Source organism: Rhinatrema bivittatum, chromosome 7 (assembly GCF_901001135.1).
Source record: "Rhinatrema bivittatum chromosome 7, aRhiBiv1.1, whole genome shotgun sequence".
In the NCBI taxonomy this organism is placed as follows: Eukaryota; Metazoa; Chordata; class Amphibia; order Gymnophiona; family Rhinatrematidae; genus Rhinatrema; species Rhinatrema bivittatum.
The window spans coordinates 255,572,039-255,599,046 of NC_042621.1; the positions used below are offsets into that span (position 1 = coordinate 255,572,039).

The 27,008-nt window shown below is 42.3% G+C and overlaps 1 protein-coding gene across 13 annotated transcripts in view; it reads left to right on the plus strand.

The window, feature by feature from the left end:
• Nucleotides 1-27,008, plus strand: part of DNMBP (dynamin binding protein) — a 244,578-nt gene that overhangs the window by 156,616 nt on the left and 60,954 nt on the right. The gene's annotated exons all lie outside the window — the stretch shown is intronic.

Genomic DNA, 27,008 nt, shown 5'->3' on the forward strand with positions numbered 1-27,008 from the left:
TATGTTTTCTTTTACGTGCTCTGGGGATAGGAGTTCTTGGGAGCAAAGTTGGGGCACTGTTGGGAATTACATGCATATTTTTATATTTTAAAAAGTATTTGTGTAAGTTCACCTGCACAAGTTACAGTCTCGATAGAGCAGGAGTAACATGGTGTAGATGAGTTTGTGTGAATACAAGCCCACTTATGCACATAAATTTGCTTTGAAAATTCAGGGCAAATTCTGCTCATGAAAAGTACATGCACACTTTACACTTACCTGCACAGTTATAAAATTTCTCTCTCTAAGACATAGAACATGACAACAAATATAGGGCATTTTGCCCATCCTGTCTTTCTATCTACATCTTTCATTCAGCTTTATAGTCTCTTACTCTTCCTCAGAGATCCTCTATGCTTGTACCATGATTTCTTCGTTTTTGATGTGGTTCTCGTCTCCACCATCTCTATAGGGAGGCTGTTCCTTATATCCAACAACCTTTTTGTAAAGAGATATTTCCCTAGATTATTTCTGAGTCTATCCCTTTTCACCTCATCCCATGATCCCTTGTTTAAGAGATTTCTTTCTCTTAAAGAGGCCTGACTCCTGTTTATTTCACAATGTTTGATTTAGTGCCTTCATTGAATGTATAATTTTGCAATGCAATTTTTAATATTTTTCGGTTGTTCTTCCACCTCTGTACCTTGCTCACCATCAGGTACTGTTCTGGTATTTTTCTCTCTGTCCTGTTTTTTCCCTCGCTGCGCTCGCTCCTTATATCTTCCTTGCTGCTCCCCTTCCCCCCCACCCCCCCTGGTTTTTTTGTATTCTCCCCCTTTCATTTATACTGTAAACCGGCATGATGTACCCACGAATGTCGATATAAAAAAGATAAATAAATGAATATTTATTCTTTGGAGGTATTTAAATGTCTCTTTTCATATCTCCCCTTTCCTCAAGGGTATACATAAGTCTGTCATCATATGCTTTGACAAGGACCATTGACCAGTTTAGTAGTCATCCTTGCTTGGACTGACTCTTTGGTTTATATCATTTTGAAGGCATGATCTCTAGTATTGTACACAGTACTCCGAATGGTCTCAGCAGAGACTTATACAGAGGCATTATGACTTCCTTTTTCCTGCTGGTTATTACTTTCCTTATGCATGTAAACATTTTCTTGCTTTTGACATCACTTTGTCTACCAGTTTGGCCATCATAAGAACATAAGAAATGCCATACTGGGTCAGACCAAGGGTCCATCAAGCCCAGTATCCTGTTTCCAACAGTGGCCAATCCAAGTCACAAGTACCTGGCAAGTACCCAAACATTAGATAGATCACAAGCTACTATTGCTATTAATTACCATAATAGCAGTTTATGGATTTATCCTCTTGGAACTTATCCAAACATTTTTTAAATCCAGTAACACTAACTGTTGAAACCACATCCTCTGGCAATGAATTCCAGAGTTTAACTATGCGCTGAGTGAAAAAGAATTTTCTTTGATTTGTTTTAAATGAGCTACTTGCTAACTTCATGGAGTGCCCCCTGGTCCTTCTATTATTTGAGAGAGTAAATAACCAATTTACATTAACTTGTTCAAGTCCTTTCATGATTTTGTAGACTTCTATCATATTCCCCCTCAGTCGTCTCTTCTCCAAACTGAACAGCCTTAACTTCTTTAGCCTTTCCTCATAGGGCAGCCATTCCATGCCCCATACCATTTTGGTCACCCTTCTCTGCACTTTCTCCAGTGCAGCTAGATCCTTTTTGAGATGCGGTGACCAGAACGGCACACAGTATTCAAGGTGTGGTCTCACCATGAAGCAATACAGAGGCATTATGACATCCTCTGTTTTATTTTCCATTCCCTTCCTAATAATTCCTAACATTGCTTTTTTGATTGCCACAGCACACTGAGCCAACGATTTCAATGTATTATCCACTATGATCCCTAGATCTCTTTCCTGGGTGGTAACTCCTAAAATAGAACCTAACATTGTGTAACTACAGCAAGGGTTATTTTTCCCTATATGCATCACTTTACACTTGCCCACGTTAAATTTCAACTGCCGTTTGGAATCCCAATCTTCCAGTCTCACAAGGTCCTCCTGCAATTTATCACAATCCGCTTGTGATTTAACTACTCTGAATAATTTTGTGCCATCTCCAAATCTGATTACCACACTTGTTGTATCCTTTTCCAGATCATGTATAAATATATTAACAAGCACCTGTCCAAGTACAGATCCCTGAGGTACTCCACTGTTTTCCTTTTTCCACTGTGGAAGCAAACCATTTAATCCTATTCTGTTTTCTGTCTTTTAACCAGTTTGCAATCCACAAAAGGACATAACCTTTTATCCCATGACCTTTTAGTTTTCTTAGAAGCCTCTCATGAAGGACTTTGTCAAACGCCTTCTGAAAATCCAAATACATCACATCTACCGGTTCAACTTTATCCATATATTTATTCAGCCCTTCAAATAAACGATGGAGATTTGTGAGGCAAGACTTCCCTTTGATAAATCCATGCTGGCTGTGTACCATTAAATCATGTCTATCTAAATGTTTTGTGATTTTATTCTTTATAACAGTTTCCATGATTTTTCCCGGCACTAAAGTCAGGTTCACTCGTCTATAGTTTCCAGGATCATCGCTGAAGCCTTTTTTTAAATATCAGGGTTACATTAGCCTCCTTCCAGTCTTCAGGGAGAATAGATGATTTTAATGACATGTGCGCGCATGTTATAAAATCGGGCGTACATGTGCATGCACCGGGTAGCGCTCGCACATGTACGCTGCACGCGCTCCTTTTAAAATCTACCCCCATGGCTTTCAGTATTTCTAGGTTTTGATTTCTCCTTCCTTTGTTTTGTCCTTATCATAGATTGTTTGTAATACTGCAATCTCCCACACCTTTTTTTGCTGGTATGGCCTCCAGAACTGGACATAGTATTCTAGGTAAACTGTCACCAGTTGTTAGGAATCTGTAAGGAAAGCTCTGTGTTAGAGCTGGGAGTTAGCAATCTGTTATTATCTGCTTAGTTGACAAGCTAGGAGATAGCAATCTGTAATAAATCTGCTGTTAGTTAGACTGCGGAGTAGCAATCTGTTCTTATTGGCTCCTAAAGGAGGAGTCAGCAATCTGATGTTATAGGCTCCTAAGAAGAAGGAGTCATCAATCTGATATAGTTGTGGGTGGATCCCTGGGCTGGTGGCAGATGACCACGCCCCCCAGGAGGATATCCCGAGAGGGACCACCGGCTAGGCTTGCGTATGGAGACAGACACACATTAGTTCTTTTATTAAACAGGTTTTTGAAACCACCAGAGGTGGCAGTAGTGAGCTGATATGTCCGGCAGGGCTGTAGTCCCTCAGGTACTGGAACAGCAATCCAGTACCAATCCAGTACCAATCTCAACTGTAGAAAGTGAGTAGGAGGAGTTCATGAACAGACCTAGATGACAAAACTCACATAAGGTCTCAAGGAAGCTCAGGTGCTGGAAAGGTTTAGGTCCTCGAGGAGCAAGTACCTGGTTCCAGGGAAAGCTCTGAGAGAGCGATGGTAAATCACAATTGTTTGTAGCAGCAATAGCTTCCAAGCAGTAGAGAATCTTCAGAGTGTCCAGGAACATGGGCCCTCGAGGAGCGAGTACCGGTTCCTATCTGTAATCTGAAAGTAAAGAAAAAGAGCGAGGCCCCCGAGGAGTGGGTACCCCTGGTAAGTCCGAGGAGGCAGAGTACCTTGGGAGGTGTAACCGAAGCAATCCCCTTCCTTGCTAACTCAGTTAGATAGTGAAATAGAGACCTTTAAATATTGGAAGCGGATGATGTCATCTCAGGGGGACGCCCCTGAGGTTCGCGCCCTTGCTGGTACTTCAATCAGAGCGCGCGCGCCCTAGGTCTTCAGGCAACATGGCGGATCTGCAACGTCGAGCCGGTCCGGGAGACGGCATGGAGACGCCGCGGCAGCCAGCCATCCATCAGACCCGGAGGGAGTCGCCACAGAGGTAAAGAGGGCGGAGTGAGGGCGTCGAGCAGCGACAGTCGCAACACCAGTGCCCTGTACAGATGCACTGTGATTACTCAAGGTCTCTCTCCTGGTTGGTGTGCATCGTTATCTCATCTACCATCGTGTACTGCTCCTTTGGATTTCTACAGCCCAGACGAATAATTTGTAACTGTTTTGCACTGAATTTTAACTGCCAAATACTTGACAAATCCTCATGGGATTTTTTTGGATCATTTCTCATTCTGTTTATTCCTTCACAGGGCTCCACTCTGCAGATCTTAGTGTCATATGCTAAAAGCAAACTTTCATTTCTAACTGCTCTGCAATATTGCTCACAAAGGTATTGAACAGAACTGAATCCAGGACTGATCCCTGAAGCAATCCAATTATCATCTTTCTTTTCTCTTAGTAAATTTCAAATACAGCTACCCTCTGTTGTCTGTTACTCAACCCACTTCAACTCTTCCTTTTTCTGTCTCTGTTCCAGTAAGACCAACCCTGATAAAGTTATATAAAAGATTTTGCGGTGTACTACTGTGTTTGCCAAGGGTTTGGCTCCTAGAGTGGGAAATTTAGCAGATTGTAGGAAACGTAAAGGACTAGGCCCTTTTGGAAACCATGAAAGAAGAATGACTGTGGAAATGCAGTATTTCATGACAGATTAAACTCTTTCTACGTTTGTTCTTTTCTTTATTTTTCTGTCTCCAGTTTATCTCTTAGTGTTATGCTTTTGTCCCAAACTGTTAAAAATGTTCTTCCCTTTTGCCGAGAGCCAAAAGTTTTGTATGCAGAGGCTGAAGTGTTTGTTAGCCTGGGGATTAGAAAATCAGGGTTTAATTGATCTTGGTAATTCAGTACGGTGCGCTCATGCACGCGCAAGTTATAAAATCAGGGGTTGGTGCGCCAATGGGATGCACACTAGTGCATCTTGCGTGCGCCGACGCCCACAGGCTCCCCCCCCTTCCCTGCCCCTAACCCAACCTTCCCACCCCTTCCCCTAAATGTTTATCAAACCTTTTGAAAATCCGGCCCTGTTAGCATAGCCGTATCTAATGATGGGTGATTGTTTTATTTTGTACTTTGCTTTGATGCTTTGAGAAATAGCAGGAAATCACAATTTAAATAATATAGTTGTTAGCAGGCAAGGACCCCTTTTTTGGTCAAGATGGCAGGTATTTTTTTTTCTGCTTCTTTGGTCTTCTAGCTCATTTGGAACCAGCCTTTCTTCACTGGGGTTGTGGTGCTATCTTCATTTGCACTTCCTAGGATTTGTTTCTAGGTTGTATTTATCTGTCTTGTTCATCTAGCTCAGCCATCATAGTGACAATCCTTTGCCAGGGGCCTCAGCTTCCTCAAGAAATCTGTATGTATGTATCCTTAGTCTGGCCACAATGTGTTACTGCTGTGTGATGGCATACATTTCCCTCTTGCCTTCTGCCCTCCATCTCCCCTAGGAGAGGAGCTCTATAAACACATGTGAGAAGGACCATTTGACTCAACCAGTCCTCCCAGTTTCCTCTGCCTTCTTTCATCACTGCCCCTATTTGATCTCTGGACAGCTCTGATCTTTGCTCTTACCATGTCCTTCTGTATTTGTACTAAGCAGGCACAGTTTTGCTTGCTGCCCTCTCTACTAGCATGTTTCTAGCATCCACTGCTCTTTTTTTCATAAACACATATTTACACATTACCTCCGAGCTTACCTCTTCCCAAATTAATATCATGATTTCTTACCCGTGTTGCTTCTTCTTGCATGTTTTGGAAGTTTGTTAGATATCTGAATTTCTATCCTATTTTCCCATGCTTTCTTCTGGAGAGAACATTTTGAGTTTCTGTATAGGGCTTGTGTTGCAGGCCCTGTATCATTTTAATAGCCTTCTCTGAACCCTTTCCATCCTTTCAATGTCCTTACAAAGATATAGCCGCCATGACTGAACACAGTATTCCAGATGGACTCTCACCATTGACTTGTACAAGGGTAATATTACTTTCCTTTTCTCTACTGGTAACTGCAAGTCATTCTTCCTTTTCAATAGAGCCTGTGGGGAGACAGTGGGCGGGGAAAACAGGGCAGACTGAATGAATCAAGTTGTTCACAGTACCTGGGGGGGGGGGGGGGCGGGATTTAGTTTTCATGCAATCGTTCCTTATGCACCTGAGCATACTGTTAGCTTTTTCCTGTTGTCTTGTCACATTAGCTTAGGTGGGCATGAACAAGCCTGGGGGGGGGGGGGGGAGGGGCTGACGCCCACTGCAAGTCAGGTCTTCATTTAAAAAACACTAAAGGGGAGGGGGCCTCAACCAATTGCATAGATAGAAAGGCAGAAGGGTGGGAGGCTCACAGCGCAAAGTTTACTCACGCCTGCATTAGTTGGCAGTCCTAATGTCATCTGAGATGATTGTTTCTAGGTCCATTTCCCATTTAGTAGTTTCCAGTTCTTATTCTCCTAATTAATAAATAGTTAATACTTAATGTTATCGTTTTTTACACTTAAGTATAGCTTCCAAGCCTTTGTCTATTCTTCCAATTTCTTCAAATTACCATTTATATTTCCCATCTCTTCTGGGTATCTACTAATTAGGGATTTTTGTGCCATCTGTAAACAGGCTGAATTTATTTTGAGGGCACCCCTAGGCTATGGTGGTGGAGAGGGTTTCCTTGAGAATATGCCAGTGTGAACAAGGTGTCCACTTCTCATTGGGGTGGCCCCCTCATTTATTTTGTAATGTCTAAACTGCCTTCACTATTCCCCCCACCCCCCAAAGAAAGGCAATTTAAAAACAACAAACAGTAAATATAACATAAGATCACTCAAAATAGATTAAAAATGTATACAAAACCAAAAAAAAAAAAAAAAGGCATGTAAACTCAGAGATATGCGGAAATAAGTTTACAATCCAAAATTACCCAAAAGTGGCAGAACATAGTCATGCTTTGCATAATTTTCTGAAAGTAATTACATTTTTGCTGATTTAAACTCCTGTAGAATGGAGTTCTAGTAGGATGGTCCTGCACAAGAAAAAGATTTCTTAGAGGTGATTAAGAGTGCTTATCTTTATATTGTTCAGCAGCTGATACTATATTTCACCCAAGATTATCTAGCATTTTTCATCTTTGCAGCAGTTATGTCATGGTTAAACTATCCAAATGTTTTTGTACCTTTGTTTTCCAGCCAAAGTGATTCAATGTTTGCAGAGAGTCCAGAATGTGGCAGCATGAGTAGTAACTGCCAGTTCTGTATAGGATCATGTTAGGCCTATTTACATTACTTTGGCTTCCTGTGTGCATTAGAATATTGTTCAAGAAGTTATGTATTGCTTTCAAAGCTGTGCATGGCTTAGATCCTGTGTGTCTGCTTAATTGCTCCTTGAGATCCCAGAATAGTTATTTTCTTGTGGTACCATTGGTTAGTGAGATTTGGTTAGTTAAAACATGGAATCAAACTTTTTTCTTGGTTGGTCCCACAATTATGGAATAGCATGCCCTTGGAGATAATGTTCATTGACTGATTATGCTGTATTTTATCATTCCTTGGCTTTTTGAGTAAGTATATTGGGTCACAATCTGGAGTTTGCATCTGGTGGGCGGTTAGTGTTTGCTTTTTACTTTGTTTGAATAGGGAATTAATCTCAGTGCTGAGGAAATTATGGAGACCTATTGAGGAGGAGGTTAATGATATTCAGATTTGATTATATTTTTTGAGGCTGGCTGTTGATATTGTTCTTGGTTGTTTTTGATTGTTTAATATTTTTTAGCATATTATGTTATTGTTTTGGTGTTGCCCCTCACCTTAAACATATTCAGACTGATACAGTACAGTGCGCTCTGGCGGAGCGCACTGTTAACCCGCGTTTGGACACGCTAGCATTACTCATTATTCAGTAAGGGGTACTAGCGCGTCAAAAACGCGTGTCCACCCCTCCCCCCGAAACTAATAGCGCCCGCAACATGCAAATGCATGTTGATGGCCCTATTAGTTATTCCCGCGCGATTCAGTAAGTAAAATGTGCAGCCAAGCCGCACATTTTATTTTCAGAAATTAGCGCCTACCCAAAGGTAGGCGTTAATTTCTGCCAGCACCGGGAAAGTGTACAGAAAAGCAGTAAAAACTGCTTTTCTGTACACACTCCGATTTAATATCATGGCGATATTAAGTCGGAGGTCCCAAAAGCAAAAAATAATTAAAAATAAAAAAAAATGTTTAAATCAGCCCGCGGCTTGCGGGTTGAAAACAGGACGCTTAATTTTGCCGGTGTCCGGTTTCCGAACCCATGGCTGTCAGTGGGTTTGAGAACCGATGCCGGCAAAATTGAGCATCGGCTGTCAAACTTGCTGACAGCCGCCGCTCCTGTCAAAAAAGAGGGGCTAGGGATGCGCTAGTGTCCCTAGCGCCTCTTTTTACCGCGGGGCCTAATTTGAATACTGAATCGCGTGCACAGGAGAGTGGCCTGTGCGAGTGCCGGGAGAGCGGCGCTCACCCGCTGTCCCGCGACTTTTACTGTATCAGCCTGATTATTGGGAAACAAAAATTTATATAAATAAATAAAATTAAATAATTTTATCTGGAATTTTAAGTAAAGATAGTTGCGATGACCATAGCTTCTGCCCTGGGACATAAAATTGCACACGAGAGCTGAGATATGTAGCAGAATTATTTAATACTTTAAAGACAAGGAAGATAATTTTAAATTCGATTCTCTGGCCAACTGGGAGCAAAAGCAAGGCCTTTAGGGATGCTGCTATTTTGAGGAAAGGAGCAATTGAGACCCCTGTGCGAGATGCCAGCAGTTGAGATCCTTCCCCTCTCACTCATTGGCCCTCTGACATCATCAGTGAGGACCCCGAGAGAACTGAAAAGCAGCACTTCTGTGGTGCACCGCGCACCCCCTTAGAGTTTTTCTTCTCCTGTGTTTGTGGTCATCGTATATGGGGAGAAAATGGAAAGGGAAAACTCCAGAATATTTGCCATCAACATTTGGTCCTATGGATCATCATGTGATCCTTTCACCTACTCCAACTTTTTTTCAGGGCACTGTAGGGGAGGACTCTTTTCTTTATCTGGAGCCTCCCTTAACCCGGACTTCAACTTACCTCCTACACATCCTCAAGCTTTAAAAGTTGAACTGGCATCCACCCAAATGGAGGATGAAAGTCCAATTAATTACTCTACTCCTAAGAAGTGTTCCTTGGAAGTTTCTTTGGAATTTGCAGAGATCCCTGCCATTAGATCACAAGTATCTGTTAATTTATCTCAGGAGCTGGTAAACGAGGTTAGAGGAGCTAATATAGCGGAAGAGCTTATGTGGAATCTGTGGTTCTTAATGATATTTCCCTTATTGACATCTGGAGGGTGGTTTCAAGAACAGAGAAATCTTTGTTTCAGCTGAATGAGCATGTGGGGAAATTGTCAGAGGACTCTAAAACAGAAATATGTTTGAAGATTGTGTATAGTTGAGAAGGACTTAACTGAGGTTAATTCGTGTTATCAGCTGAACAAATCTTGAGATCTTAAAGATAGTGTAGCTGTATGCATCGTATGGAGAGGATTGAAAATGTTTATCGAGGGAAAAACTTGTTTGTTAAATTTCCCGATGACTCTGTTATTATCACTTTATGAAATGTTGTGTAAGGTCTTGAGTTATACAAGTGATAAGATACCTTTGGAATCTAACATATGTTATCTCCTTAAAATTAAGAGAAATGTAAATGTGGTGGAAGGGGGTTTAGATCAGCTATCTAGTAACAAACCAGGTATATCTACTTTTCTTGAATCCTCTTTGGATGTTACCACTATGAGAGCCACTCTATTAGTGTCTTTTTGCCTAGAAACAGAAAAAAATATGGTTTTCTGTAAATATTTTTCCTTTAAACAATTCCTATTCTGTGGCTAGAAAATACAAATTTTCCCTGATTATTTCAGCAGTCACTCAAGCTAGAAGGAAGCAGTTTTTATTGTTAAAACAGAGTTTTGTCATTGGGTGCTATGCTTTTTCTCAAGTACCCTTGTAAGTGCTTGGTATTTCATCAGCATAATAATTTTGTTTTCTGATCTTGAATGATAGAGACAGGTTAATTGGTTTAGAAGGTGAAATTTTGTAAGCGTTATGCAATTTCCTCTCCTTTTCTATTCTGATGTTTTTCCTCTTTATGTTACCTTATTTCAGTATCCCCTTTTTAATGTGGACTAGATAATGTAACATTGGATTTTGTTGTTTTACTTTTGAGTTTGGATGTAATGTTACATTTATTCTGTAAATGATTTTTATGTTAAAGGTTTGAAATGACAAAGATTACATTTAAAATGTAATGTCTCAAGAGTTACTTCCAGAAACCGGATGAATGGCAGCATTTTGTATCATTTGAAGGCTATTAGTGCCTAATTACAAGCACCAGTTAGGCTTAGCAATAGCTTCCCATCAGATCCACCTGCTTAAAGGAGCAGGGGCAGGCTGCAGTGATTTTACAGTATTCTAATTCTGCCAGCCTGCTCCTGCACTTTTAAGGCGGCAGGTCTGAGAGGACACTATGCTAAAGTTGAGTGGCATGTAAGATAAGAGGGCTATCCCATGGAGGAAGTGGCACTCTATTAGGAAATCTGGACCTGTCTGTGAACAGGCATATATTTCCTTCAGGCCTTTTTATAATGTTGCTAATAAAAACATTTAAAACCACCAACCCCATCATCTAGCCCTGAGGTACCCTCTGGACCATTTCCCACTTCCCCATCCTAAATGTTCACTTATGCCACTGTGTGTTTGGCAAGTTGGAAGCCCCTCCAGCACAATCATGCAGAGACTGGTGTCTGTGCTGGTTTATTGTTAAATAAGGCAACAACATAATATTCCCTGACTTATGAAGCACTGCAGGAACAAATAAAACAGGTAACACTCCTGGTAAAGCTTAAATCCAGTTTATATATCCAGTCCAGGTCAGTTTCACAATAATTCCTCTTCATAGACAAAAATCGACAATGCTCGAGACATGTCTACTTACAGACATAAGAGTATAAGATATGCCATACTGCGTCCATCAAGCCCAGTATCCTATTTTCAACAGCGGCCAATCCAAGTCGCAAGTACCTGGCTAGTACTAAAACATCAAATAGATCCCAAGCTACTAATGCTGATAACAATCAGTGGCTATTCCTTATTGATTGATAGTAGTTTACAGACTTCTCCTCCAGGAGCTTATCCAAACCTTTTCTAAACCTGCTACACTAGACTTTGACACAGGGCTTCAGGACTTCATATTATATCATATAATATAACAGTGTACACAATGAGAAGAGCTCATGGGTCTTCCTCCAGGATCCTAAACAATCCTTTGGCCTCCTACCCATCTAAACACCAAAAACACCTTCCATGTGTTCCAGAATTCTTTTTGAATTCCCCAAGGACCAAGCTAGATCCTCAGGGGTGGGGCTGTACACCAGGATTTCTAGACTTTGAACCAGGTTTTCCCAGAGCCATTTTATAGCTCCATGTATAGCTCATTGGCCCTGGACCATGCATACTCCAATTCAAGGCCAGCCACAGCACTTTTTACCCCCACAGTTTTAGAGGTTAAGATGTCTATTTATCTCTTTTTCAAATCTCTTTCGAAAGAGCTTTGCATATATGTAGAGCTTATGATTTTTAAGGATTTTTATTTAGCAAAGGCTCAGAGGCTGACAAGATGACTCCAAAAACCATGGAAATTGCTGTGCTGCTCTGGTGACCGATAGCTGCCGGCAGCATGGAGCCCTACAAAATAAAACACTCAAAACTGGCAGCTGAGCATATAGCTTTGGAGAGTAAGCTAGTTCATTCTAGGGACAAGGAGACAGATCATTAAAATACCAAAAGGTTTATTCTTTTTGTTCAGCCCCTGGGCAGGATTTACAAAGTGGATGAGAATGGTCTGGATAGAATTCTTGTCACTCAATGAGATAGAAATGAGAGAGACTTTGAGTTTACAGGCATTACTCTAAGCAGACAAAAAAGACAGCTTACTTTTTTTTTTTTTTAACCTTGCAGTTTATTTACAAATATGTCTTACATGCTTAAATTCAAAATCTCCAAGCAAGGAAGAAGTCTTAGAAAGAAAAGCATATACAAACAGCAGTAGATCATATTTATACAATCTCCAACTATACAATAAACTCCTGCTGCCTTTGAACTTCTAGCTCAAATGGAACCAGGGCTGGGATCTGGCACCGTGAGCCTACATTTGCACCTATCTGGGGAATTTCCTCACTTCCAACATACCTAGTCTGGTCATTGCAATGATGGTTTTGGACAGAGGGCTATACACCAAGGTTCCTTCTGTAACCTTTTGATCTTGGACCCTAAATCCAGCTACCTGCTGTCACCCTTAAGCAATGGCCATGACACCCCCCCCCCCCCTCCCCGGCTGTAATCTCTGCCTCCACACCATCTCCAATCAAACCTGGGGATCTTCCACATGGTAGTGCACAGCATTTGCTATCTGAGCCATTGGGTCATCCCAATGGCTTACTTTTTAAGAAAAGTGTATTATAAATGTGCTTACCCACATAGTTCTGTAAGGGTCCCTTAAATCCACTAGAGGGGACTAGTGTAGTACTGATAAGTCTCTTTAGGAGTGATTATGGGTTAGGAGAGGGAGAAGAGGATGAAAGTTGTGTTCATCCTCAGTCTGCCAAATTCTAACCTAAAAAGCCAATCCTGTCTGTTTCATCCCTCTCTGATTGAAAGCTGTGGAGCGTGAACTTTATATTACCTACATGCTGCAGCTTGTGAAAGGGGAAAGGTGGAACTGGTAGAACGGGCTCTGTGACTCTGGAAGGCTAGCTCCTCCCCAGCTGTCATAGTCTCAGGCATAAGAACAGAGAAACTTTTAAGAGTCTTGTGGTCTGACCTGTACTCAGGATGTCAAATACTTGTAGGGAAACAGTTAGTGCAGTGGCAATGATTTCTTTGCATAACATTATATTTATTCTTAGAACACGCCTTGCCACTGAAGGGTGCAAGTCATAGAACAATCAAATGATAATACAGTGAGTAACATAAAATAAATACATTGTATAAGTCATCAAAACACGCTAGAATCAAAACGTTGTCACTATACATACAAGCTGATGCAATAAATTGCACCCAGCCTAGCACACAAATTTACATAAGGTGGACATGTGTTTCGGACGCACTAGACTAGTACCCGATGCAATAAGGAGATTAGCGCATCTAAAAAAACACGTAGATGGTAAGGGTTCATAACATGTAAATTCCACGTAGATTAGGTTATTAGCTATTACCCCCTGATGCGAAAAAAAGCTGGGTGCCCAATGCACACTTTTTAACACCACAACTTTAACTCTAGCCCTGGAGCTGGCATTAAGTTAATCTGCGAATCAAGGGCTCAAGAGAAATTTAAAAAATACTGTCTGCTGTGGTTCCTCCTACTTAGTTATTGCAATACTTAAATTTACTGCTTGCAGTGTTTAAGAATAATGGTATAATGCAATGGCTTGATGAAAAAAAAAAATCTGTATATGTATATTGGACAAAATCGACTTGAAGTGGGATAAAACTGATGCTTAATTTGAACGGCTATTGCAATTGTGGATGTCCGATGCATTTGAGTGCTGGGGACACACAATTCTTCCCTAGCACATCCTTTTTATCGCAGCAGCTTATTTAAATATTGCATCAGACGCCCAGGAGACGTTGCTGTGCGTGCATTAGGAAAATGGGTGTGCAATATGCATGCCCATTTGAACGCATGTCTTATTGCATTGACCCATAGGACAATTGAAGAGGAAATGTGGGAGAAATATAATGTAACTGGGAGATTATAGTTTAAATAAAGTAGCTAAGGTCTGGGATGCAGAAAGTTGGATAGGCTGATACAAGTTATTGTGAAATGGAAATCTGGTTCAGTTCAACAGAATCTAAAAATAAACAGCGAGCACATATTTTCCAAAAAATAAACATTTTCAAGCATTTGACAATTAGAATGGGCCAGCAGGATAGTTTGACGCATGTTATGTATTTATTGTGGTCCAGTAATTCCTTCTTTCTCCTCCTCCTTCCTCTCAATTGGAATCAGGGCTGGAATCTGGCACCTTGAGCCTTCATTCACAACTGTCCATGAATTATTTTCTATTTTAATAAACCATGCGGGCGCACTGTTCCTTGTCTAGTTATTGCAGCAATAGTCCTGAGATTGTGGGCTATGTATCAGGGTTCCTTCTGGAATCCTGTATCATGGGCTTGAAATCCAATTACAAGGTGTCATAGCATTCTTAGCTGACCCAGGGTGTGAATGACTTGATCTGGGAATTCAACCAGGGACCCTCCAGATTGGAGTGCACAGTTACTGAGCTGGCCCAGCCTGATCTTTATCGTTAAATATATTCTGGTCATGTTTTCTTTAGATGCATTTTATTACTTTGTTGTTTTGCTAATGGCTCGAAGTTTTAGGAACAGCTTTGTGAAATAGATTTGCACATAATCATTTTACAAAGAGTTGAACAGCCCTACAAATGTTTCCTCTGTTACATGCTAGGGAATACTCTGTGTATGTTGGAATGTGAACATGGTCTGGAAAATGTTTAAGAATCTAACCACTAGACAATTGATTACAGATATCTTTCCACACCCATGCTAATCGTAACCTGTGGACCTAGAATTTTTCAAATCCTTTACTCAGAAGGGTGTTGCAGTAGGCTGTTGGGGAGATACATAGGCCAGAAACATCTTTGAGGGTGATCATTTAGAAGAACTGAATCAGATATAATAGAGCAAATTGACAAACTAAATAGAAACAAATCACTGGGACTGGATAGTATACACTTCAGAGTTCTGAAAAACCTCAAAAATGAAATTACAGACTTATTACTAGTAATCTCATTCAAATCAGCAATGATACTTGAGGATTGGCAGGTGGCCAACATAACACCCATCTTTAAAAAGAACTCCAGGAGTGATCTGGGAAACTACAGGCTAGTGAGCCTGGTATCCGTGCCAGGCAAAATGTTGGTGGCTATTCTGAACAACATAATAATTTACTATCTGGATAGTTAGACTAATGGAGCAGAGCCAACATGGATATAGCAAAGGGAAATCTTACCCTATAAATCTGTTAAATGTTTTTTTGAAGGCATTAACAAATATATGGACACAAGAGTGAGTTATATCTAGATTTTCAGAAGATGTTTGACAAAGTCCGTCATGAGAGACGAATCAGGAAATTAAAGTCATGGGATAGGAGACCGTATTCTGTTATAAACTGGTAACTGGCTAAAGAATAGAAAACAAAAAGTAGGATTGAATGATTATTTCTCTCAATGAAGAAAACTAAATAGTGGAGTGCCCCAAGGATTTGTACTGGTTCAGGTGCTTTTTAATATATTAATAAATTATCTGGAAAAGAGAGCAGTGAGTGAGGTGATCAAATTCACAGATGACATAAAATTATTCACCACTAAATAGATCACAAGCAGATTGTGAAGAATTGCAGGAGGACCTTGTTGAGACTGGGGGATTGAGTATGTAAATGACAGATGAAATTTTATGTGGACAAGTTCAAAGTGATGCATATTTATTTATTTTATTTAACGAGTTTTATATACCGTCATTCGGTTTCGCCATCACAATGGTTTACAAGTTTCGACAGGTAAGGTGTTAAGAGGTTAGGAGGGGCATTAACATCATTTTCATAATGGTTAACAAGTATTCGATGGATAAAGTGTTAGAAGTTTAGTAGATGCATTGATATACAGCGTTCATTTATAGCATTATTAAGATTGAGAGTGATATTCTTAACATAGCAAGGGGTACATGGTGTGGTTCTGTATGAGGGTAACCTGCACAGAGCGGCAGTTACTACCTTGGGAAGCTTGCTGGGCAGACTAGATGGACCATTTTGGCCTTTTTCTGCCGTCATTACTATGTTACTATGTTACTATATGTTAAATTGGCGAAAATATATTTTTCACTCAGCATACAATTAAACTGTGGAATTTGTTGCCAGAGGATGTGGTGAAAGCAATTATGTAGCTGGATTTTAAAAAGTTTGAAAAGTTCCGAGAGAAAAAGTCCATAAACCATTATTAGCCATACAGATTTGAGGAAAGCCACTGCTTGTCCCTGGTTATGAGCAAGGATTGGATTTATACTTTGGGATCCTGCTGGGTACTAGTGAACTGAATTAGCCACAGTCTAAGACAGGATGATGGGCTTGATGGACTAGTATGGCTTTTGTGTTTCTCTGTTGGTTGCAGAAATTTTTAAGGATGATATTATGTTGCCCAAAAGGTGCATACCTTTTTTTTTTTTTTACCTTATACTATTGCTGTCTAAATCCCTTATAGCAGGTAGACAGCGTTTCTGATTAATTCTTTCCTCTTCTCCCATTATATTTTCATAGTATTCTTCGGTCAGTCGCTGGGTCCTTCTCGGTGCCGCCCCATTCAGGGTTTTCGGCATTCGGGTACGTTTCCTTTTGAGGTTGGTTTTTCCCATGGTGGCAGTACCTTGGTGCCCATCCTGCATCACCACCCACCACCATCATTCTGTGTTTTTCCTATTTGTTTTGCACCGTCATGGTGGTGTCTGGTTCCCACCGATGCTCCCAGTTCCTGAGGACCATGTCGATCACTGATCCTCATGACATTTGCATCCTCTGCCTGGGGGCATCGCATGATGTCCGGGTTTGCCGCTCGTGCGTCCAGATAACCCCGAAGAGACGTCTTCTTCAACTTAACAAGATAGACAACCTCTTCAGTTCAAAGAAGTCCAAGCCATCAGCATCGGCGGCATCGGAGGACCTGGGGGCCACACTGATGGACCCCATGCGATAAACATTGCTGGGACCGTCTGTTACATCAAGGTCACCAGTGGATAGGGGCGCTGGAGACCGACTGTTGTCGATCTCCTTCGGACCGAGGACATCAGGCTTATCGTCCTTGACCTCAACACTGGGGAAAGACTGGGCTGAGCATTGTGGGAAGACCAGTAAGCATTGGCACCAGTCCATGTCGATGCACGGGGACGCACCGGCCTTTATCACGAAGTCCCCAAAGCAACCCCGTGGCAAGTAGCGCCAAACCTCCATTGATGCCTGGAGTCCCCGGTGGTCTCCACCAGTCCTGATGCCAGTCGCCGATCCCACTTACGGGTCTGAGGAAGCTATGGCCACCTTTCCTACCTCTCAGTCGGTGAGGGCATCAACAGCATTTGGGGAGGATGAGCGTTGAGTCCAGCTAGCGGTGGAGCGGGCGCTGCAAGGCTTCAATTCTGTGGCACCGACGGCACTGGAGCCTATGCTTGTACCGCTTCTGGAGATGCTCAATGTGCTCATTGGTTTCTTAACAACCCAACTGGCTTCAGTTCCCAGGGTGGCATCAGTGCCCGGCAGGGCACCAAGGCCTCACCCTACTGATACGGTCGTTGTCTCTGGTTCCTCTGAGGAGGAAGCTCTGCCGAGGCTGGCGGTCCCTGTCCAGTTTATTTATTTAAATTCTTTTCTATACCATCGCTAAGCTATATATCATCGCAACGGTTTACATGTAGGCACATAAAGTAATGTAGGTGGATGCGTACTATATAGTACATTCTAACAGGTGCCACAAAAGGTTCAGTTACAATAAATCATTAAAGACAATCAATTGTTTCGTGAAGTAGGTCATGACAAAGTGTACCTGTAAGTTACAGTTCACGGGTAAAAATCATATTTATAGTGTTTACAATTACGCTTATTGTGAGGTAGAGTTCATAGATTATTAAAATGCACATTCTTAGAATAGTGCTGTGTGCTGGTGTTGTACTGCCTATTCCTATATATTTTCATTCTCCAGTCTCTTTATAAATGCTTGTTTAAAAAGCCATGTTTTTAAACTTTTCTTAAAGGTTTTGAGATCTCTTTGCAATCTGATCTCTAGAGGCATTGTGATCCAAAGTGTGGGGCCTGCTAAAGATAAGGTCCTTTCTCTCACTTGAATTAGTCATGCTGTTTTTACTGAGGGAATGGTTAAGAGTGCTTTATTTGCCAATCGAAGGTTTATTTATTTATTTATTTATTTATTTAATATCTTTTATATACCGACGAACGTTGGGAACATCTCATCGGTTTACAGGGAACAGAACTTAGCAACAGGCTTTACATTTGTCACATGATTATAAGAGGAACAGTAGAAATAACAATAATAATGGTTTCTGTGTGGAGTCTGCGCAAAAGAAATCTAAACGGATAAGGCCTCATTCCTCCATTCCTCCAGGCAAGGATCATAGATTCTTGGACTCCCTGGGCAGGAAAATTTATCAGGGAGCCATGCTAAACACAAGAATTGCATCTTATCAGTTACACATGACGCAATATCAGAGAAACCTGTGGAAACAGATGCAAGATTTTTCAAATTCATTACCACAGCAATATCAAGAAGCAGCCCAAGCAATCATACACAAAGGACTTGAAGCTGGAACTCGGGCCTTCTATACGCGTATCCTCCGATACCGCTCATAACCAAAACTTTAGTGAAGCTACAACAGGACAAAGGGTCCATGTTACTCATAGCCCTGTATTGGCCTCGACAAGTATGGTTTCCCACACTTCTAGACCTATCGATCAGAGAAACAATTCGCCTAAGTGCAGCTCCCACTGTCATAACTCAGGATCAGGGTCTGTTGCGCCATCCCAACCTTCAATCCCTATCCCTGACAGCATGGATTTTGAAAGCTTGATCTTAAAACCACTCAATTTTGTAGGGCTCCATGCTGCCGGCAGCTATCGGTCTCTCAAGTGCTTATAGCTTCACGTAAACCTTCAACACGTAAGAACTATTCTTTGAAGTGGAAAAGGTTTACCTTGTGGTGCACAGCAAAGAAAATTGACCCTTTCTCCTGCCCCACAACTTCTCTACTAGACTACTTATGCCATCTTTCAGATCCTGGTCTCCAGACATCATCTGTAAGAGTACATTTAAGTGCAATCTCAGCTTACCATAACAAGATGGGAGATGCACCAATATCCATACATCCTCTTGTCAGTAGATTTATGAGAGGTTTAATTCACCTTAAACCACCAATCCGGCCACCTGTCACAGAATGGAACCTGAATTTGGTCTTAACCAGACTCATGCATTCTCCTTTTGAACCCATGAATTCCTGTGATCTTAAATTTCTCACATGGAAGACTATCTTCCTTATAGCCATTACATTGGCTAGAAGGGTTAGTGAGTTACAAGCACTTGTCACGTACTCACCCTATACAAAATTCCTACATGACAGAGTGGTTCTCCGTACACATCCAAAATTCCTTCCCAAAGTAGTTACGGAATTCCATTTGAACCAATCCATAGTTTTGCCCACATTCTTTCCAAGACCTCATTGTCACCAAGGAGAACAAGTCTTACATACCTTGGACTGTAAGCGTGCGCTAGCATTTTACTTAGACCGCACTGCAGTCCACAGGAAATCCACTCAACTCTTTGTATCTTATGATCCAAACAACCCAGGAAAAGCAGTGGGTAAACATACTCTCTCCAATTGGCTAGCAGATTGCATACAGTTTTGCTATGAAAAAGCAGGCCTTCCTCTCCAAGGACAAGTAAAGGCACATTCAGTAAGAGCAATGTCAACCTCAGTAGCACACTATCGTTCAGTGCCAGTTCTTGACATATGTAAAGCAGCAACATGGAGTTCTCTTCACACCGTTGCAGCTCATTACTGTTTGGACAAAGAAGGACGACAAGATTCAGCTTACGGACAATCTGTCTTAAAGAACTTGTTTCCAGTATAATCTCAACTCTTTCTACATCCAACCTGCTGTGATCTTCGGCTGCCTCATTTTCACCACCAATACTTCAGTGTTACTTCACTACAAAATGACTCAGCTTCTAGCTTGCTAATCACCCATATGTGAGGACTAGCATCCTGCTTGTCCTGGGATAAAGCAAAATTGCTTATCTTGTAATAGGTGTTATCCCAGGTCAGCAGGATGTAGTCTTCACGAAACCCACCTGCCACCCCGCGGAATTGGGCCCGATACATTTTATTATTTTATTTTTTGCTAAAGCTTATTGCTACATAGGAGACTGAAGGGAGACCCCTGTGGCTGAGAATATCATGGCATGCCGGGCATGCTCAGGGGGCTCAGAGTGCCAGTCAAAAGTTTCTAGAAACTTTGACAGAAAGTTTTCCGCAATAGGGCTCCATCAGTGATGTCACCCATATGTGAGGACTATATTCTGCTGTCCTGGGATAACACCTATTACAAGGTAAGCAATTTTGCTGTACAATCTCCAGAATTGTACACAGTAATCCAAATGAGGTCTCATCAGGGACCTATAGAGGGACAATATCACCTCCCTTTTTCTGCTGACTGTTCCTCTCCCTATGCAGCCAAGCATCTGTCTGGCTTTTGCCGTTGCTTTATCCACCTATTTGGTCACCTTAAGATCATCAGATAAAATCACCCCCAGATCCTGCTCTTCTTTGGTGCTTGGAAGAATATTGCCTGCAATGCTGCATCAGCAATTTCCCTGGTGGATCAATGGATACATCACATATGATCCAGCACATATAAGAAAAGTTAACAGCCTAGGCAAGAGACAATAAATACCCCATATTTGGGTTAATAAGTTTATGTAGACAGTGAATGGCATTAATAGAAAGTCTATATTGGCTTCTCTTCCTGCACATGCAACATTTTTTTTAAATCAGGATGTGATAAATATATTTTTGACAAATACCTTGTGAAAATCTGCTTTTATGACTGTTGCTGTGTATTCACATTTGATATTTCTCACTATTCGCCTCTCCTGAGGCTCAAACGATTTTGGCTGAATTGACCCACTTTGTACTTGTGCTGAAGCTTTAAATTTAACTATGTCCTTTTTTTTTGGGGGGGGGGGTGGTTGGGGGAGAGCAGTTTTGCTTTAATTAAACACAGCTTTAAAGCAGCAGAGCCTCCTAACAGTGCCAGAAATAAGATTTGCTGTGAGTAGGAGCACTAAGCTTCTAACAGTAAGGAAGAACTTGTAAGACCAGGTGTTTGCTGAAGGGGTGTTAATTTAGAGAAAAAAAATACTCCACATCAAAACATTCCTCTCCTCTAGCTAAGATGATTCCTTCTGACACAGAACCAGAATTTTAGCCTGCTGGAAGGAGAGACCGGATTCTCCAGAGTCCTACAAGAAATCAAACCAGAATGCAGATAATCATGTAGCTCCATGCCAGCAGGGACATATCCAAGATATTAATGGGTTTTTTGCCTTCTATTTTCTCCATTCCCCCCCCCCCCCCCCCCACCCCCACACACAACACCCACCCTACCCAAGCCAAGTCTTACCCTCCTTGGTGAATAGAAATAGATGGCAGAGAGATCTTTTTTGGAGACTGAACCCTTCAGTACTACTCTAGCACCAGGAGGAGCCTGCTCTGAGTCAGGGATGGATTTAGGATTTTACTCCACATAGACATTTTTGGTGTTTCACTCTCCACCTCCTGTAAGGGTCTGTTACAGGGTAGCAGAGGACTGTTCTCTGCTGAATAAGGTTCAGCAGCTCTGAAAGGAAGCAAATTATAGCCAGCCTGCTGCCTCTAAATGTTCGCCACCATAGGCATAGAAATAATGGTGCCTATTCACAAATCCAGGGCTGCTCTCTCCCTGGCTTCTGGGGCCCAAGCACATCATCCTGCTCGGCAGCTGTTGGATCAATTGGTTACATTGGTCTTCACGCATGTGTTCTAAAGTTACTATAGATTATTCAAAATACAGCTGCACAAAGATGCAAGAACATATCACTCCAGTATTGCTATTCTTACATTGGCTCCCCATCAGGGGTGGATTGGCCTATCGGGCATCCTCTGGTGGGCCGGTCGCGCTAGTCACGTGGTCTGCCGAGCGCGGCCGTGACAGAGCTGCGCTCGGCAGACCACGTCATATCTTCTGGGCCGGCCTGGGCGGCGAATCCCCAGGCCGGTCTTCATTGGGAATCCGCCACTACTCCCCATCCACTGGAGGATACATTATAAACTTGTTGTCACCATCCACTAAATAATGTCAAATCATCTTGGATCCTCTCTGTATTAAAAATACACACTCTGTCCCGTAATCTCCAGTTTAGTAGATGTTTCCTTCTAAGTTTGCTCACATAAATGAAACATGAGAGCATGCATTATCCATCGCCAGTCTAGTCTTTTGGACGTCTCTAGTTCTCACAATAAGGAACATCAGGGAACCAAAAATGTTCAAATAGGCACTAAAAACATTGAGATCTTAGATTAGCTTCTTCAGGTTTTCCACCTGTTAGAAGTATATTAATCATTTGAAGCTTGCTACATGTGGTATCTTTTTTTTCACTGAGGTATCAGTTATTGTTTGTGTGTTATGATATTTTTACTATTTTTATTGTTTTTATGATTGTGTATGTGGCTTTGTAACCCGCCCCAAACATTTTGGAGGACTTGGAATATAAATAATTTAAACAAATAAATAAACTGTTGCGCTGGAGGTGGACCCTTGGCCTGGTGCAGGATTGGTACGGCCCTCTAGTCGGACCCGGAGAGCGCCTGCCACCAGGAGGCGGAGCACAAGAGGAGACAGAGGCTAGCTGGAGCTTCACCAATAGCAACCCGGGGGTTCCCTCAAGTTGAGCCCATGGTTACCCGGGCCGCCTGGTCTTAGGTGGGCCTCGCAGGATCTCCTAAAGAGGAAGTGCAGAAAAGTGCCCACCATGAACAAGGGTGCGTGCTTGATGACCAAACAAGAATGCCCAGATGTCAGAGGAGGCCAGAACAGAGAGTCCAAGTGGATAGCGAGGATCAAAACCAGAGTAACAGTTCAGAAGGGTCAGCCAAAGCAGGGGTCGGTACCTGTAGTCAATCCGGAAGTGGTCAGGTCAAGCAGAGGTCACGTTCCAGGCAGCGATCAGGAGAAGTCAGTGGTCAGACAGAGGTCAAGTTCCAGGCAGTGATCAGGAGTAGTCAGTGGTCATGCAGAGGTCGGTTTCAGGCAGCGATCAGGAGTAGTCAGAGAACAGGCAGAGGTCAGGTCCAGGCAGCAATCAAGAGTAGTCAGGAGCAAGTAATGGTCAGTACCGTGAGATCAGTCCGAAGAGTACTACCAGGGATGGAGAGACAAAGGAACAGGAGACGCTGGAACTGGAGACACAGGAGACGCTGGAAAGCAAACTAGAGACACCGGAGTGTACGACTCGATTGCCCAGGCGAGGAAGTGGTGTCAGACCACTTCCTTTAATGCAGCCATCAATCAGGGCACGCAGCAGAGGTGGGATCCACCCCTGGCCCTTTAAGAGGCTGGGCGGTCCGCACGTGCCTAGGGGTGGGACTGACGCCATGGAGGACGCCGAGCCATGCTGTGAGGCCTGGACGGGAGACTGAATGCGGGGGAGCCAGGGACGCCGCGAACTGGCTGCAGAGTGGGCGAGCCCGGAGCTCGTGGACGGACGAGAAAGGTGAGCAGGCCCGGCTGTGGAGCAGACACGGCTGGGAAGCGCAACATAAACAGTGTACTGTAGGAAGATCAACTCTTCTTTTGAGAAAGAGTAAACTGAGGTGTTGTACAGAGTGCTTGAGTGGGATCATTTATTTATTTTGATATATTCTACCTTTCGGTACTTCAAACAGATCATGTGAAACTGTTTACCTGCTCGGGAAGTTATCTTAGACAGCCTGTGCCCACAGGTTGGATTGCATTTTGGAACCCAGAGTGAGTGTAGCATGATACAGAAGAGGCTAAAAAGGAGAACAAAACCAGAGGGACAACAAGTAGAGCCAAGCACACACTTGACTGTTTGTTTTTCTTTTGTGTGCTGGTATAATCCATAATCTTTATTTAAACAAGCCAAGAAAAGCTGTGTCTTATACAGGGTTAATTGTGATCCTTATAAACACACAGTAACTGTCTTACTACTGTTATAAGATAGTGTAAATTAAAAATTGAAGAAACCAGATAAGTGACCTATATACTGAAGAGGTTGTGTGATCAGATCACTGTCTGTAGTCAGAATTCTCAGTTCATTTAATGAGAACGTGCATAAATTTATTACTGCTGGACATGCTATACTACTTTGTGATAGCATTTATTATGACCCTGCTTGTGACCTTGGGCAAGCCACTTCACCCTCCATTTCCTCGGGTACAAACATAGAGCCTGATTGACAGGCCGATTCAAAAACCCTGCAGGAGAGCCGGCACCCCCTTATTAGCGGAAGCGGTGGCTGTCAGCGGTCTGATAACTGACGCTTAATTTTACCGGCGTCGGTTTTCGAACCCGCTGACAGCATCCATTTTCCAACCCGCAGGCCGGCAGACAGCTTTTTTTTTTTTGGGGACCTCTGACTTAATATCAACTTAATACCAGTAAAAAGTAATATCGCTATGATATTAAGTTGGAGGGGTACAGAAAAGCAGTTTTTTTCTGCTTTTCTGTACACTTTCGCAGTGTTGTCTATGATTAACGCCTGCCTTTGGGCAGGCGTTAATTTCTGAGAGTAAAATGTGCGACTTGGCCGCACATTTTACTTTCAGTATCCTGCGGGGATAACTGATAGGCTCATCGACGTGTATTTGCACGTGATGAGCGCTATTAGTTTCAGGGGGGTTGACCGCACATTTTCCACAAGCTATTATTATCCCTTACAGTATAAGGGGTAATAAAAGCTCGTGTAAAACGCGCGGTCAAATGGTGTGCTCGGCCGAGCACACCATTCTGTATCGGCCTGTGAGTAAGGCTTTTTTCCCCATTCTGTGTCTGGGAAAAATGCTTAGTAAATGAGGCGCTTAGATTGTAAGCCCTTTGGAACAAGGAAAATACCTCCATTACCTGAATGTAACTTGCCTTGACCTACCAGTAAAAAGATGTGTGCTAAATTTTTAAAAATATGCATTTTGCATATTAAAGGCTACAAATCACTTGCCCCAAGTCTAAACAAAGACTAAAACAGCAGAACCAATGAAAACCCACAGTTTTTCAATTACAACACAAATGGCAATCAACTCTTGAAAATGGTTGGTTTTCTGCTAAATTAAATTTTTCTTGCATGGATTCAGTCAGCTACCATCTGTACATATCTTTAATTATTTTGTTGCAACCCATTTAAAATACAAATTTTAAAAATATATTTTGCTTTGGCTTGTTTCATAAAACTGAAATCAAAATTTCTATTTAAGCTACATTACATTTTCTAAAAAAAAATATCGATTAGCCTTCAAGATGCTTTAGCCATTGCTTATGTGTAGGGCTTCTGCTTTTAGGGGCAGATTTTAATACCTACGCGCGGGTGTAGATTAGTGCGTGCATCCCGGCACGCACAAATCTACGCCCGATTTTATAACATGCGCACGCAGCTGCGCGCATATTATAAAATCCGGGGTCGGCGCACGCAAGGGGGTGCACACTTGTGCACCTTGCACGCGCCAAGCCCTAGGGGAGCCCCGATGGCTTTCCCCGTTCCCTCCGCCCCCCCACTTTCCCCTCCCTTCCCCTCCCTAACCCGCCTCCCAGCCCTACCTAAACCCCTCCCCTTACCTTTATTTTACAAGTTGCGCCTGCCTCTGGGCAGGCGTGGGTTGCGCCCGCTGGCCAAGTGCCGGCGCGCAATCCCCCAGCCTAGTGGCCCTATGGAGGCCTCTGGCCACGTCCCCGCCCCGGACAGCCCACACTCCGCCCCTTTTTTCAAGCCCCAGGACATACGCACGTCCCGGGGCTTTGCGCGCATCACAGGGCGTATGCAAAATAGGCTCGGCGCGTGTAACCCCTCTACTCGCGGAAATATTTTAAAATCCGCCCCTGGGGTTTTAACTGATAAACCCTGATGATAACACTGCTGATGCAAAAAAATCTAACACACACCCGAAAAACACCACTGCCCTTAATACTTTTGCCTCTTTTCATTGCTGCTTTTACTACTACTACTTAACATTTCTATAACGCTACTTGACGTACACAGCACTGTCACACGGCATACATATTTTCTTTGCCTACCCTGGATCCTCCGTTTTGTTTTTGTGCCTTTTCAACACTAACGACTCTTCAGCTGCACAAATGTATGTATTTGATTCAACCAGAAAAGGTACCCAACAATAATACCTGCACTGTGAAAACACTGATAAACACAGATTTATTTTTTTGTATTGGATACGCTCAATAAAAATTTTAAACAAATGTTAAACAGAAAACACTAATTGTTGGTACCCACAAATAGTCCACCAACATGAAAAGCTAGCCAACTCCAAAAGGTTGTCAACGTGCCACTCCTGCTAGCACAGCTTAAAAAAAATCACTGGCCATAGAGAGGGTGATTTTGAAAGCCATGGAAAATGGGCTTTTTGAAAATTCCCCACCCTATGTGGGGGTAAACTTGCGCATATATTTATTTATAAAATGTCTGTTCCGCTTATGGCAGACCAGCCGTGTTAGGCAGACTATCTCAGAACATTTATAATATAATAAGACACCAATTAGAACACAAACATGCACCATAGCGCCACTACATTCAGAACGTTACCCGCAGTGAGAATAGGTAGTCCTGGGGTTGGGCAGGGGCTTGTACTTATGCGCATACTTTTGAATTTTCAAAAGAATGTGCATATTTTCTTTTTCTTGGAAAACCTATCTGCACACAATAGCAGGTGTAAACAAATATGTGCAGGTAGTTTTCCCAGAGAGAATTTTCAAAGTGAAACTAGCCAGGTACTTTCACTTTGAAAACTGAGGCAAAGTCTGTGGGTTAAAAGTACCTGCGGACTTTGCACCAGAACTGGAAGTTAGAAAAGTACTTCCACAGTTAAGAACAGCCAGGCAGCTAAACCCAATCAGTTTCCATCCCTCCCACAAAATTCTGGGAGTGGAGCCTGTTTCATTTTTTGAGCACTGCTTAGTCGCACGTAAAGTTCTTTGATATCCATAATAGATGAACACTGATTATTACTATAATCCAATATTTTTCTATTCCTACCACCAGAGGCAGCAGAATGCCTTTGTGGGCAAAGGGCCCTCCAAACCAATCAGCTAAACTCCATCCCCAGC